Source organism: Octopus bimaculoides, chromosome 10, assembly GCF_046866305.1.
Source record: "Octopus bimaculoides isolate indiv1 chromosome 10, ASM4686630v1, whole genome shotgun sequence".
Taxonomy (NCBI): domain Eukaryota; kingdom Metazoa; phylum Mollusca; class Cephalopoda; order Octopoda; family Octopodidae; genus Octopus; species Octopus bimaculoides.
Window position 1 is genome coordinate 80,335,175 of NC_142937.1, and position 14,873 is coordinate 80,350,047.

Genomic DNA, 14,873 nt, shown 5'->3' on the forward strand with positions numbered 1-14,873 from the left:
GGCCAGCAACCAGCAGAACTGAGAAAAACATCGCAGATATGCGTGCAGTTGTGAGGGGAAATCTTCGAATCACCATCAGTGGGTTATCAGAGGATGTTCAGATTAGTTACAGTTCAGTCCATTATCACTGAAGATTTGGGTATGAGACGCGTGTCTACCAAGTTTATGCCAAAACCGCTTTCAGCTGGCCAAAAAGACACACGGGTTTCTGTTGCACAAGGTCTCCTTGATTGTGTCGAACAGGACTCTGAGCAGGTAAAGCCAAGCTTTTGGCAAAATTTAATGCTCATTTTCTTTCATGTAATTATAAAAACTGAACCGACTGAAAGCAGTTCCTAACTTTTTTCTACTTGTAAAAATCTGTGCACATGGGTCAATACAGTCTTGAGAAAACGGCATTTCGCTGATGAGGTGTGATAATGCAGAAACATACTAGTAAATAATGTAACCGGGCACATTGGTAAATGGAATTTCTACCCCTATGACGGAGATGTTGCCAACTTCGTTACTATTGAAAATATTATGTCTCAGGAAGGATTGTTTTCTTTGAGTATTTTTTTTTTACTGTTCTGTAGGTATGTTCTGGAGTAAATTCTCCTACATTGCGGTTGAAATTAGGGATTCCTATTCTTCGGAATACTGTATTTCTACGGCGTTTATTGTTTAGTAATTAAGCGATCTTGCGCATTAGTGTATTTATTTGCGATATAAGGGATCGAGGGTGGTCGTTTTGTTTGATCTGTAGGTATTTGCTGGAGATAATATTCCTTCCATGCGATGGAAATAAGCAGTGGAGAGTGTATTTGTGTGTTTATTGATTTAATCAATCTATTCTGTTTAGCAATTAATTTGATAATATTATCATTCTGAATCCTTCTAAAAATATTTTGTCTTTGAATAAATTGATATTTACAATCTGCACTTCACCACATTGCATAAAATAAACTTGCAAGGAAAGCCATTAACAGACATGTCTTTTCTACAGGAATTCTCCATAAAACAGACGATTAATGATAGCGGCAGTACTACATAAAACATCGCAATGGTACAAGAATCTCACAAGCAACATTACATTAGCTACAAAAATGTGAAAAACCTGAATCATGGCATATATATCTAACAGTAAAATTTCAAATTTTGACGTCATATAAAAACGGCATCAACACACACGCCAACAAGACTCCATTCTGAGGATGAGACTGTGGAGTTCTAAAATTATCTATGATTGACTTTTTAAACTTTAATCTTCGAACTGCAAGAAATTCATTCAAAGTTATGGGGGTGAGGGATTGATATAGGAATGAAACAGAATCAGTATCATGTGTTCAATGCAATTTGTCAAGAAGAAAATCTCTTTCCAATATTTACAAATATAATTCTTCATGATAAAGCAACATTAAAAAATGCACACTACACAAGAGGATTCAGAAAGGAATCTGCATCACATTCGATATAGAAAAGATATCATAGAAAAATCAAGAGTTAAAGGAAAATATCAATAAATCAGCCAGATTCTTTATTAAACAGATATCTTTTACACATCTAATTAAGAGACGGTAATGTATTCTCAAATCTCAATATTCTATTCTTGGCCTTTTCACAACTAATAAACCACTGCAATGTATATTCAAGCCTTAATAATAAACATCCTTTTTGCTATCAATTAAGACATAACAATATTTACTCAAGTCTTACATGCATCCTTTTCAAGACTGATAAGACTCAGCAATAAAAAGATACTAAACAGACCTTTGAAAAGGTTTAATCGCTCTCCTCACGCAAAAAGACAAATTTCTGAACTTCTCACAAATTAACAACCAGATCTCTGATTTTTTATCAGAGCTCCATGCTCGAAATATCAACATTATGTAGCCAAAATCATCAAAACAAGTATTCCTGTAGAATTTCATTTAAAAATATGTATTTAAAGAGAACTATAAAGAAACAAAAGCGTGACAAAAGGGATTGATCCAAAACTCCTTAATTCTTTTAAGCTGTACTGATATATTGTAGGATAAATATAATAATAAGAACAATAATCCTTGAATGGAATTCATAAACACTTAATGCATCACTACGTGTGCTTCTACAGTGATCTTAAGAGACCAGTGATTTATGGAAGCACACGGGCGGTGCATTAAATGTTTATAATTCCATCCAAGAATTATTGTTATATATATATATATATATATATATATATATATATATATATATATATATATATATATATATATATATATATACAACGGGCTTCTTTCAGTTTCCATCTACCAAATCAACTTACAAGGTTTTGGTCGGCTCGAGACTATAGTAGAAGGCACTTGCCCAAGGTGCCACGCAGTAAGCCTGAACCCGGAACCATGTGGTTGGGAAGTAAACTTACCACACAGCCATGCCTACGTTTATTGAAAACTCTGTTGTCTGTGTCCGTCTTTTTTTAAACAGTTGAGTGTAATTTAACAACATTATGGTTTCTATTTCATTGAAGGAAGGACTAAGCAAAAACACGAAACGACTCTCTTGTGATTGCAAATACATCTGTATTTTAGAATAGTTCTTATTTTTCTGTAAAGTACAAGAGAATATATCTATATATTCTAGCCAACACTGCATGTAAGAGGCAAACATAAATACTTTGATCTTATGATGTGAAGCAAGTTTTCCTATTTGTAGATAAAATCTTCATCGTAGAAAACAGAATAAAAACAAAGTATTATTCACACACCAGTAACTCCATATCATTGTTCTCATGAGATTTCCTTTTAGCAAAACAAAAAATGTCCTCGCGATTTCAATATCTTTAAATTCTGTTCGAATTATTTACTTTATCTGCCGTAATTACCATGTACTGAGTTTGTTGTCGTTGTTTGGGAGTTATTTCTTCCTCCTAAATAATATCAATAAGAATAAACGATCCATCATATTTAGAATCATTTGTATATATATATATGTACATATGTAAGTATATTTGTATATATATGTACGCTTGCATGCATGTAATGTATGCATAGTATATGTACGTATGTGTCTGTGTGCATACACACACACACATACATATATATATAAGAGACATGTATACACATATATATATATATATATATATATATATATATATATATATATATATATATATATATATATATATATATATATATATATATATATAGGGTGCGGTGAATAAATTGTCCTCTAAATTATGCAAAAATGAAAATAACACTGACATCTCATTTTAACAGATATATTTACCAAAATTAAATAAAAAATATCTTGAAATACTAGAGAGTAAATTTATTCAATAAAATCGCCATTGACTTCAACCACAACCTCCAGGCGACTTCGGAATCACCTGCAATTCTTTTGGACGGTCTCCTTGTTTAAGTTGGTGAATGCTGCCATAATCCTTGCCTTCAGTTCATCTTTGGTGTTGCGAGGAGTTTTATTAGTCTCTCGCACAACTGCACCCCACACATAATAATCAAGGGGATTGCAGTCTAGGGAGTTATGTGGCCAGATGTTAAGGGTGATGTGGTTGCAGAAATTGTGTTGTCCTGCTTGTGTGGCAGGGTGCAGAGTCCTGTTGCCAGACATAGAGTCTTCCAGCAGCCATCCTCTTGACCCAGGGCAGCACTAACACTTGATGTAGGCCTCCGTGTTGAGTGTGAGGCCGTGTGGGAAGATTAATAGAAATGTAACGTCACCATCACTAGTGATCACTCCAAACACCATGATGTTGACTGGATGTTTGATTATTATCTCTCTCAGGATATGTTTTGGGGACACGGCAAATCAACGGTTGTTCTGTGTGTTCACCATCTGATCATGGCTGAAATTTTTCTCGTCTGAGAAAAACCAAAGTATGTTCGATTGGAGAGGATGCTTGAGTTTGTTCAAAAACTTGGTAACACGGTCTTTCTGCTTATCCATGATGACTTGGGCTAAAAATTGGCCGTTTCTGATCTTGTATGAGGAATACCGAATGTCATCATGCACATATACTACAGACTGTACTGCACTCATCCCAAGGATACGGACTCTGATGTTAAAGTCATGTGACTTGTGAAAACGCGCGTAGCGATGTATTAAATATTTATAAATTTCATTCTAGAAGTATTGTTATCATTATATTTATCCTACAATATATATATATATATATATATATATATATATATATATATATATATATATATGTATGTATGTATGTATGTATGTATGTATGTATGTATGTAAGGGTGGGTGGAGGAAAATTTTTATATGTCTGTGTTCTTGTATTTGTAAATATATACGTATGTATATTTGTATGCATATATGTATATATCTATCTATATTTATGTAATACATATACATATATACATATATAGATGCATGTATGCATTCGTTGCCTTGGGCCGTTATCTCCTTGAAAGAGCAGTAGATGCAGCGTCCAGCCAAGTCCATCCTCTTCTGGTCTGACCACATTCAATTTCTTTTAGAAGTGAGAAAATCTGACAGAAAGAAAGCAAGAGTGAAAGAGAATGACTGACCTCAGGACGGAACTGGGAATCTATCTATCGACTGCGAATGGACGAAGGACAAAGTTGACTACAAGAGGATTTGAACTTAGAATGCAGTATACCTGAGTCGAATACCGTGACGTATCCGAAATTTTTGTGAGTCGGCCAGTTGGTTGCCCTCCAAAAAGACATTTATAAATCTTTCAATAACCTCACATGGTTGGCGCCAGCTCCGTTGAGAAATTGTTCCTAAACACACCGGGGAAGTAAAAACAAAACAATGTGGCTGCTCCAGATTCACCTGAACTTGGAGGCGTGCACGAAACTATTTTGTTTAAATCAATGGATTCATTTATAATTATTTGTTTTCCCGATTCTGTGATGAAAGACAAAATGGAGTCCTGTAAGATCTCAATTCCAATATAGAGATCAAGAAGCTAAGCACTGTAAGACGTTCCATTAATAGGGTAGCGTCGCATGCTTCACGCGATTTACACGTTATATCACGTGACTCCAACCAATGTCTGGTAATCTGTGTTCAAACTGTAAACTATATAGGAATCAATTTATTGACCTGAAACAAGACATTAGTAATTCTTTTTCACTCAAATTAAATTGTCATCATTTAACTTGTCATGATGGCCTTCATTTTTCAACGAATCCTCCTCTTTCAATCCACAAAAAATTGGATCGTATTCATCCTGAACTAAAGAGTTATATTACCCTACTGAAAACAACTTCTCTACCACCACCAGCCCGCAAAAAAGCGTGATTTTTTCTCAGTGTGATTAAGATAGGGTAATTAAGATCAATACGGCGAGAGGACAGGTCACGGAGGTGGAATAAAATTGCTGTTACCATCTACCATTGCATTTCAAAAGCTGGTAGCACTGGTGCAGACACCTGCATGAGTTGAACAGAAAGCATATCATTACTTCAGCAAAGATAATATCTATTGGATTAGTCAATTTTAAACTAATAATTATATATAAAAAAAAAGTTCTGTTGTGTGTATGGCTTGAAACCTCATATCTTTTCCGATTCAATCTATCTGGAAAAGAGATGGGAATTGTTACTCATTACAAAAGACATCAGCCATTTCACGAAAGTTTTCTATCTTCATTTGAAATTCTGGTCGCGGAATCAAGGAAAGTAATTGTAATAACTTCAGTGCAAAAGCATTGCTGGTCAGTGGGTGGTCAATTCACATTTTAGGCCAAGGGTAGTGTACAATTAAAACAAGTACAAGTTAATGGAATGATCACATCATTCATTATAGATTCTGGTGCAACACGTAGTTTCATTGATAAAGTAACATCAAGGGATTAAACTCTGAAATAATTATCCAATCATACACCGCCAACAAATGAGCGTTATATAAGCCTCTTAATCTAGTGTTTGGCTGTTACTGCCAACTAGATGCCCTCAATCGCGCATACGTATTAACACATTCGAAAGCCTTTCGTAACGAATAGTTTTTCAAGTATCCTAAATGGGATTTTGTAAAGATGGAAAAAATATCAACAAAAAAAAAAGAGAATAAAAAGAGAGAAAATTAGTGAGATTTTTAAAGAGAAATGAAGGAAGGAATTACAATGAAAGAGAGTGAAATGAGAATGAGTTATTGAGAGATGTAAGCTGGAACAATAAAAGAGCGTGTAGAAAGAGTTTGAAAGAGAGAAGGCAAATGAAGAAGGTGGTTTTGAAAATACGAAAAAAATCAAAGATTTCAGAAAAGTAAGTCATAGAGTGTGAGGAAGAGAGGGAGAAAGACAACGAGAGAGAGAGAGAGAGAGAGAGAGAGAGAGAGAGAGAGAGAGAGAGAGAGAGAGAGAGACAGACAGACAGAGAGAGAGAGAGAAGTGCATCACTGATTTTAAAATGGGAAATAAGTTATTAGAAAAGGTGAAAGCAGAAAGAAAAGAGAAGGAAATGAAAACACTCTATACGTGCTTTCACGCTCACACACGAGTATATATATATATATATATATATATATATATATATATATATATATATATATATACATATATATATATACGCTTAAGACAATGTAAGGTGAACAGGAAATGGAAAGAAAAACAGAAAATAAGAGAGAGATTGAATAATTTTTTTTTAAGCGGAGAGGGCGTTGAGAGAAATGAGAAATTTCAATAAATTTCGAAAAGGAAAAAAGAAAACGAAAGGTAAATGGTGTAAATGGGGGAAAAAATCATATATCTAATGTAATAATTTTTTTTTTAATTACAGGAAATACTTCTTTTATTAACAGAAAATAGTTGTCATAAAAATATTTCCTATAATTCATTCAGAATCTTGTGCGTAATATCATATATATTATTGTACATAATATTGTATGAAATATTCTACCTGATGACCCACAAAATCATGGAGATTTTACTCATTAAGGAAGCAGAGAAGAAGTAAATTAGACTAGCGACGCAAGACAAGACCTAGTTGATATACATGCGGCAACAAAAACCATATGAGGTCCTTCTGACCAGAAGAGCAGGAAAAGTAGAAGGAAAAAGAGGAGATAAACAGACACAAAGATAACAGCAACAACAACAAAAATAACAAGCCTTGGATGGTGTCGCTATTTCTAAAGAGTAACTGGTTACAGCTCCAGCGCCGACCACTGTGCTCCAAAATCGGAGGTTGACGATGACCGAGAAATCATCGAGTCTCTTCCTCCATCATAGGACCTGCCAGAGAAAAAGCTGTAACCTCGAGAAAGGTTGGAAGTTAATAAGAAAAGAGAGTTAAAAGAATGAGGAAAGATAAAGGACAAATATATCCATTACGAAGAGGTACTACCTCCACGGAATCGCTGAATTTTCCAGTGATCTATGTCAGAGATCGATTGATAGCTAAAATATTACGACTTGGATTTGGAGTGGTGGGGGGACCTTCACAGCTTGATTAAAATTGAAATTGTTCAGAAGCAATTTTGGAAAACCCAGTTCATTGAAGGTAGTAAGAGCCGTTCTTTGCCCTCTGACCCTACTTATGCAACAGCTTCTTGTCTTTGTGCGAACCCTCCACACCAGGATGCATTCATACAGGAGCAGGCTCGCCCTCCCTTGTAAATGTTTGTTGCTATTTTATGAATCAAACTTGTCTCCGACTCAGGTTATTGTCTACAAATTCATGGAGATACAGTTTGTAAGCAGTTTTGTACGTATAACTCCTTTTCGGCCATTAAAGAAACGATTATTATGATTGTTATGTGATATCAGAACTTATAGAATTCTTCTGGATCATCATCTGGAAACAACTGATTAACAAAGCTTTGTTCATGAAAATCGTTTGCACCACTGGCACGAATTATGTTTATTTTCTTTCATTTAATTCATTTCTAAGAAAAACAGAAAACATCTATCAATGAAATAATGGATTTCATTTTTACTACAATTTTGGGGGTGAAGCCCACTTCAACTTCCAGTGTGCAACCGGTTTTTATGAGGAACTTATAATTCTGAGAATGATTTTTTTAACGTTTTTTAAATGGATCATTGCTCCCCTATTGTTCCTTTTAGTTTCATTTTATTCAACTCTTTTCACCACAAAATCAATTTAAGGAATTTTTACTTGATATAGAAAAGAGATCATATATTTAGTTTATGGGATATTTCAAACTGCTCTAGATACGTGTTATGTTAAACCAGCAAATACAACAATTTCAATTCTTGGTAGTGTTAAATCATATGTATTATTATTATTATTATCATTGATGTTGTTATTATTATTATTATTATTATTATTATTATTATTATTATTATTATTATTATTATTATTATTATTATTATTATTCAGTAGATTTATTTTTATAGCGTGCTTTCACTTCACTACCGAGCGCAGCTCTGTGTGCCTTGGGTATGTGCTGTGGTTTGCTGTGATGCTCTTATGGTTACTGTATTGAAAGTGTTTTGCGTAGGATGTGTGCAGTGCCCAGTAGTGCAATTTTCTGTATGTTATATATATTTGTAAGTCCTGGTGTCTTTGTTATGTATTTGTCTGAATATTTTTTTATTATACCTAAGGCGCCAACTATGATAGGAATTATTTCTGTTTTTAGATGCCACATTCGAATTACCTCTATTTCCAGGTCTTTGTGTTTTGAAAGTTTCTTCTAGAGAAACGTTGTCATCTGCTGGTATTGATACATTATCATTATTATTATTATTATTATTATTATTATTATTATTATTATCATTATTATTATTATTATTATTATTATTATTATTACTACGACGACTACTACTACTATTACTACTACTACTACTACTACTACCACTACTACTACTACTACTACTACTACTACTACTACTACTACTACTACTACTACTACTACTACTACTATTATTATTATTACCTGTAAGAGAACGGTTTCTTTGTCTAGGAAGGTGGCTTAATTTTTTCTGATAAAAGAAATATTTACTTTGAGCCATTCTCTGAACAGAAATCTTGGATGCGGATTAGATTAGCGAATGAAAGACTGTATAGTTGTATATGTGATGTATGTGTTTATATGTATGTCTATATGAATGCTTGCTTATTTGTGTAGTGCATATAGTAACAGTTTAAAGCTCAAATCAGTACCTAACACTTGAACTCTTATAAATTCAATAAGCAATTGTTGAGATGTAACAGGCGCGCATCAAACTTTAATTGGACGAAAGCAGAAGTAGAAATGTTGGATTGGTCTCCTTGTAAATGTGGCAACACATCGAAACAAACATCAGCTACGACTCAATTGGAAGAGCTCTTATAGAATCAGCACGGTGTTGTGAATCAAACAAGACTAGATTTCGAATTTGTAATTAGGAGTTAATTACTACGGCGGTGTACATCCCCAGCTCTTAACTTTGACAGGAAAATCGTCTAAAATAATACATGCCAAAACGAATTTGTGTGTGTCAGTGTGTCACACTTTGACCCTCTCTCTCACTATTCAATGACACTTCTACTATTCCTCATATTAGGGTTAGAGTAATAGTGGCATAGAGACGGTGGGAGCGGTAGTAGGTTGACGGTTGTGTTGGTAATGGGGTAATAGTAATAGTATGAGCTGAAGTGTGATAGAAGCGGAGGCGACGGTGATGATGGTGGTGGTGGTGGTAGCCGAGGTGGTCAGGGATGACGGTGATAATAAGCGATATAAAAGACAGTGGTGATGGTGGTGAAGAGGAAGGCGGCGGAGTCAAGGTATTGATGGTAGTGGTGTTAGAAGTCTGAATGGTGCGTGTGTATGGCTGTTGTGGTGGCGATGGTGGTGGTACTGGTGATGGTGATGGTTGAAACAATCAGCAGAAAGAGAGAGAGAGAGAGAGAGAGAGAGAGAGAGAGAGAGAGAAAGAGAGAGAGAGAAAGAGAGAGAGAGAGAGAGAGAGAGAGAGAGGGAGAGAGAAAGAGAGAGAGAGAGAGAGAGAGAGAGAGAGAGAAAGAAAGAGAGAAAGAGAAAGAGAGAGAGAGAGAAAGAGAGAGAGAGAGAGAGAGAGAGAGAGAGAGAAAGAGAGAAAGGGGGAACAAAGAGATTCGATAGAAAAAAAATCATGAAGTGGGCCTATGGCCCAATGAAGAGCCCTCAACAGGAGCCAGCTTAAAATAAGATAGAATATATTGAGGCGAGTCTGCAATATTTCATAAGTGCTAGTTTGCGGTATGTATATCACTTGACCGAAGCATTTCAAGCCATGGAAGGTACCTGCCGAGATTGGTAGTATCATTGTTGTTGGTGCGCTGACACGACATGCATTACTTCACTTCCGTGTGTGATTTGAAAGCCGCACAGATGAACGTGCAACTTAGTGTAATTCGGAAGCTTTTGCTTTACGAGTTCGAACTGGGTCATAACGCCGCAGAAACAATCAAAACCGTTTGTTGTGTGAAAGGTGAAGGTGCAGTTGATCACAGTACTGTAACCAGATGGTTCGAGAAATATCGATGATGAAGAAAGGTCAGGGAAGTCTATAACTTTGGATTCCAAGGCCGTTCTCCAAGCCATAGAGGGAAATCTGATGAGTAGGACTCGGAGAGTATTAGGCGAGCTCAGCATTTGACAGATGTATGCCTTTGTATGGCAAAAATACCCGGCATTGATTAATAGAGAGTTCTTCCGCAACAAGACAACGCTCGAACGACCCGGAATAGTGTCCGGACCTAGCTCCTCTCGGATTATTACTTGTTCCGATCCATGACTCACTCGTGACGCTTCATCAACCAATGGAGGTGGAAGCTTCAGTGAAAGAGTTCTTCGTCTTGAAGGACAAGAACTGGTATCAGCGTGAGATCAAAGAACTGGCAGAAAGGAGGCTTCAGATGGAATGTTTGGTTGCTTTTGTTGTAACTTGACGAATAAAGCAAATACATTACAAAAAGGTTGAAAAACTTTTGATACAACACAATAAATCCTAAATTATCAGAAAAATGTGTTACTTGATGGACAGTTTGTGAGATGAATGCAACAGTTGTTTGTAGAAAGGAGGTTTCAAGAAGAAAGTGAAATCTTTTGCAGTTGTCTCTTTATACAAGTTGTTATCTACCGCCAAAGTACGCTCAGCCATAATTCTTTTACTAGGGAATGACATAGAATGCAAACCATTTGGTCAATTGCTTCAAAATAGTTATCCAGAAGGGTTACAACACGATCATTATAAAGTGACATCGTTCAATTGAGACCAAGCAAACCAACGATCAACGGTCCTGACAAATCAAGAGGTTTCATATGACCGGGTTTAAGTTTTTTTCTATTCAGTCAGTGTGAAATGTAGGGCCGTTGCTGTAACCCCTGAATAGGCCTCTGAAGCTGGTAGGAGGGAGGTAAGAAGTTACACATAAAAGTTCCCTCGTCATTACTCTTTCCCTTTCTCGCTTTCTCTCTCTCTCATTCGTTCTCTTTCAATCTCTCTTCTCTTGCTGTCTGTCTCTCTTTCTCTCTTTCCCTCCCACTCATTTTTGCATCTGAAACTTTTTCTTTAAATATTTTTTAAATCCTTGAAAACACTCAAGGAATTTCTGGACATTGAATTCCATATTCTTCAATAAATTTTCAAAATGCAATCATTATCATTAATTTATTGTCATAAACAATAATTAGTTACAATCAAAACAGTAATTAAATTAAAATTAAAAAATTGAACGAATTTTTTATTCTTCAAAAATATTCGCCACTCTGATGATTAGGGTTTTAATTAGAGAAATGATAATTCATATTTTATTGAAATTCATATTCTGTTAATATTTCTATTAATTCTGTTCATGAATTATCAGAATGCGACCATGCTGGAGTATCGTCTTGAATGGTTTTGGTCAATTCTATTGATTTAAAAACTATGTCTGATATATATATATACCAATATATATATTATATTCAAATATATATATATATTATATTCTTTTATTTGTTTCAGTCATTTGATTGAGGCCATGCTGGAGTACCGTCTTTTAAAAGTATAACCCGCCCCGGCTGGGAAAGGAACCCCGGTCTCCCGCGTGACAGGCAGGGACACTTACCATTATACTACTGAGGACTGGCTATATTATATTTATATATATGTGTGTATGTACACACACACAGACACACATACATACATACATACATATATATATATATATATATATATATATATATATATATATATATATATATATATATATATATATATATATATATATATATATATATATATATATATATATATATATATATATATATATATGTATATATATATATAGTAAGCACCAGTATGGCTAGAAACAAGTCAAAATAACTTTTAGCCACATGTACACTCTGTCTTCCGTATCAATCATGTAGAATATGTGTGTGTGTGTGTGTATTTGTTTGCGTGTTTCTATACGTTTGTATGTATACATACATACATATATACATACATATATATATATATATATATATATATATATATATATATATATATATGTATGTTATATATATATATATATATATATATATATATATATATATATATATATATATATATATCAAAAATGAGTTTACACGGATATGTTATTAACCTGGCGGTTACCGTAATTTTTCTTAAGTCGGTTTCAGATGCCAGCTAGCCATAATGGTCTGTACTTAGTACTCGAGCTAACGATGAGTTATTAGGCCCAGGTAACTTCTCTCGTTGAGTAATTCCGTATGTCCTGTTCAGGACTGCATATGTTCCGTTGAGTAAGTAATAACATTAATAAAGATAAGGAGAATGGAGATTTTTTTCTTTCATTCATAATTTTATTTAACGGTTTATTAATAGCATATTTTCCTGACTTATGTGTGTTCCAACGGCAGCGACTGCACACTGTTTGATACGCAGCCTGGTGTCATGGTCGGTGCAGTTTCCTCGGGATCCTTCACCCTAGACTGTTTCGAAGTAAACAGAAGGAATCAATAAATTGAATGAATAAAATGTTACTTTATTCACTTTATTTACTCAGTTTATTAATTCCTTCAGTTTTACTTCGAAATGACCCAGGATGAAAGACTCTGAAGAAACTGCGCCGACCATAATGCTAGGCTGCATATCAAACAGTGTGCAGTCGGTGTAGTTGAAACACGTGTAGGTCAGGAAAATATGCTATAAATAAACCGTTAAATAAAATTATGAAATTTGTATTGTCCTTATGATTATTAAAGTTATATATATATGAGAATTTACAAAAAAAAAAAAAAGACGAAGACGGGTGTGTAAACAACAAATAGATGTATCAGTTTAACGGTCGGAAGTGAGAAAGCCTTTTACATTTCGAGCCTACGCTCTTCGACAGAAAGGAACACAGAAATAAAAAGGGAGAGAAAATTTTTAAAAGGCTTATAAATATATGTATAGATACATATATTTATGTGTGTGTGCGTGTGTACGTGCGTGTGTACGTGCGAGCTCGCAGGCATGTGTGTGTGTGTGTGTGTGTGTGTGTGTCTGTGTGTGTGTGTTGTTATGAATATACACATGAACTGAAATGATTTAAGAAAATTCCCTAAGAATTTATTCAAACGCATCGCTGTTTTTGTCAGATGCTTTGTGAAATCTGAGTTTAATTAGGTTCACCGAAATCACAAAATCCACAGAGCAAGAAAAAGAAATGCCAACTCAGTAAGAATTAAAGTTTTTATTATTTTTATTTTTTATTTTTTATTTTTTTATTTTTTTGTAATTCGTCGAGAAAACATCTTTATCGTAAAGCAATAAACAGGGAGAGCAACTGCTTCCGTCAGAAAAACTAAAGAAAATACAATAACTCGACATGTATAGTTAATGAAGTTAACAATGAAACTTGAGACACAGCTGAGAGATGATATCATTCACAGGATAGAAATAAAACGAAACAGAAAAGATTGTTTAAACTGCTAGAAGTCAGTAATCGAATCTGTGAAAAATCAGATTTTGTTGGAAGCTTTGAACATTGATCCGAGTTTCACGTTTGAAAACTTTTGAGGGGAAATGAAGCACCTAGAATCCCCCAAAAGTTGTTTAAAGACAACTCGTAAGCATCAATCAAATCCTATATAGATCACGTGTATATATATATATATATATATATATATATATATATATATATATATATATGTGTGTGTGTGTGTGTGTGTGTGTGTGTGTGTGTGTGTGTGTGTGTGTGTGTGTATTGATTTATTTATTTATATATCTAATATCATAAATGCGAAAACTAATCTCTGTGTATCAGTGTGTCACACTGACCCCGCTTCTCTCACTATTCAATGACACTTCCTCGCGCTAGGGTGAGAGTAATAGTAGGCATAGAGACGGTGAGGTCTGTGGCGAAGACAGAGAGAGAGAGAGAGAGAGAAAGAAAGAAAGAAAAAAAGAGGGAGAGAAAGAGAGACCAAGAAATTTAGGGAGAGTTGATGATGTTTTATTAAAAGTAGTAGTGTTGATGGTGGCAGTGGGAGTAATAATAAGAGAGAGAAAGGGAAAGAGAAGGGAAGGGTATATGAGAGAAAGATGGAGATGATGTACAACTTTCCTGTGGCCTGCATACTGAACCAACTACTGAACACTATCATTTTTGTATTATTTTTGCTTTCTTTAATACATACATATTTATATGTGTGTGTGTGTATACATATACATACGCACACACATACACACACACATATATATATATATATATATAAAACACACTTCAATTGAAATACAGTTTCCCCAAAATTCAACATATCTAACATAATAAATGTGAATGTCAGTGCGTCACACTTTTCCAACTTTACTCCTAGAGGCCGTAGCCCAACATATCATACCATTTTGGAATCAGGCTGATTCCGTGAGTAAATTAAAAACATTCCGGACCTGCAATCCTGAAATTTTGGATCCCTATATCTTTCATTAGTGCCATCGTTTTCGGGGA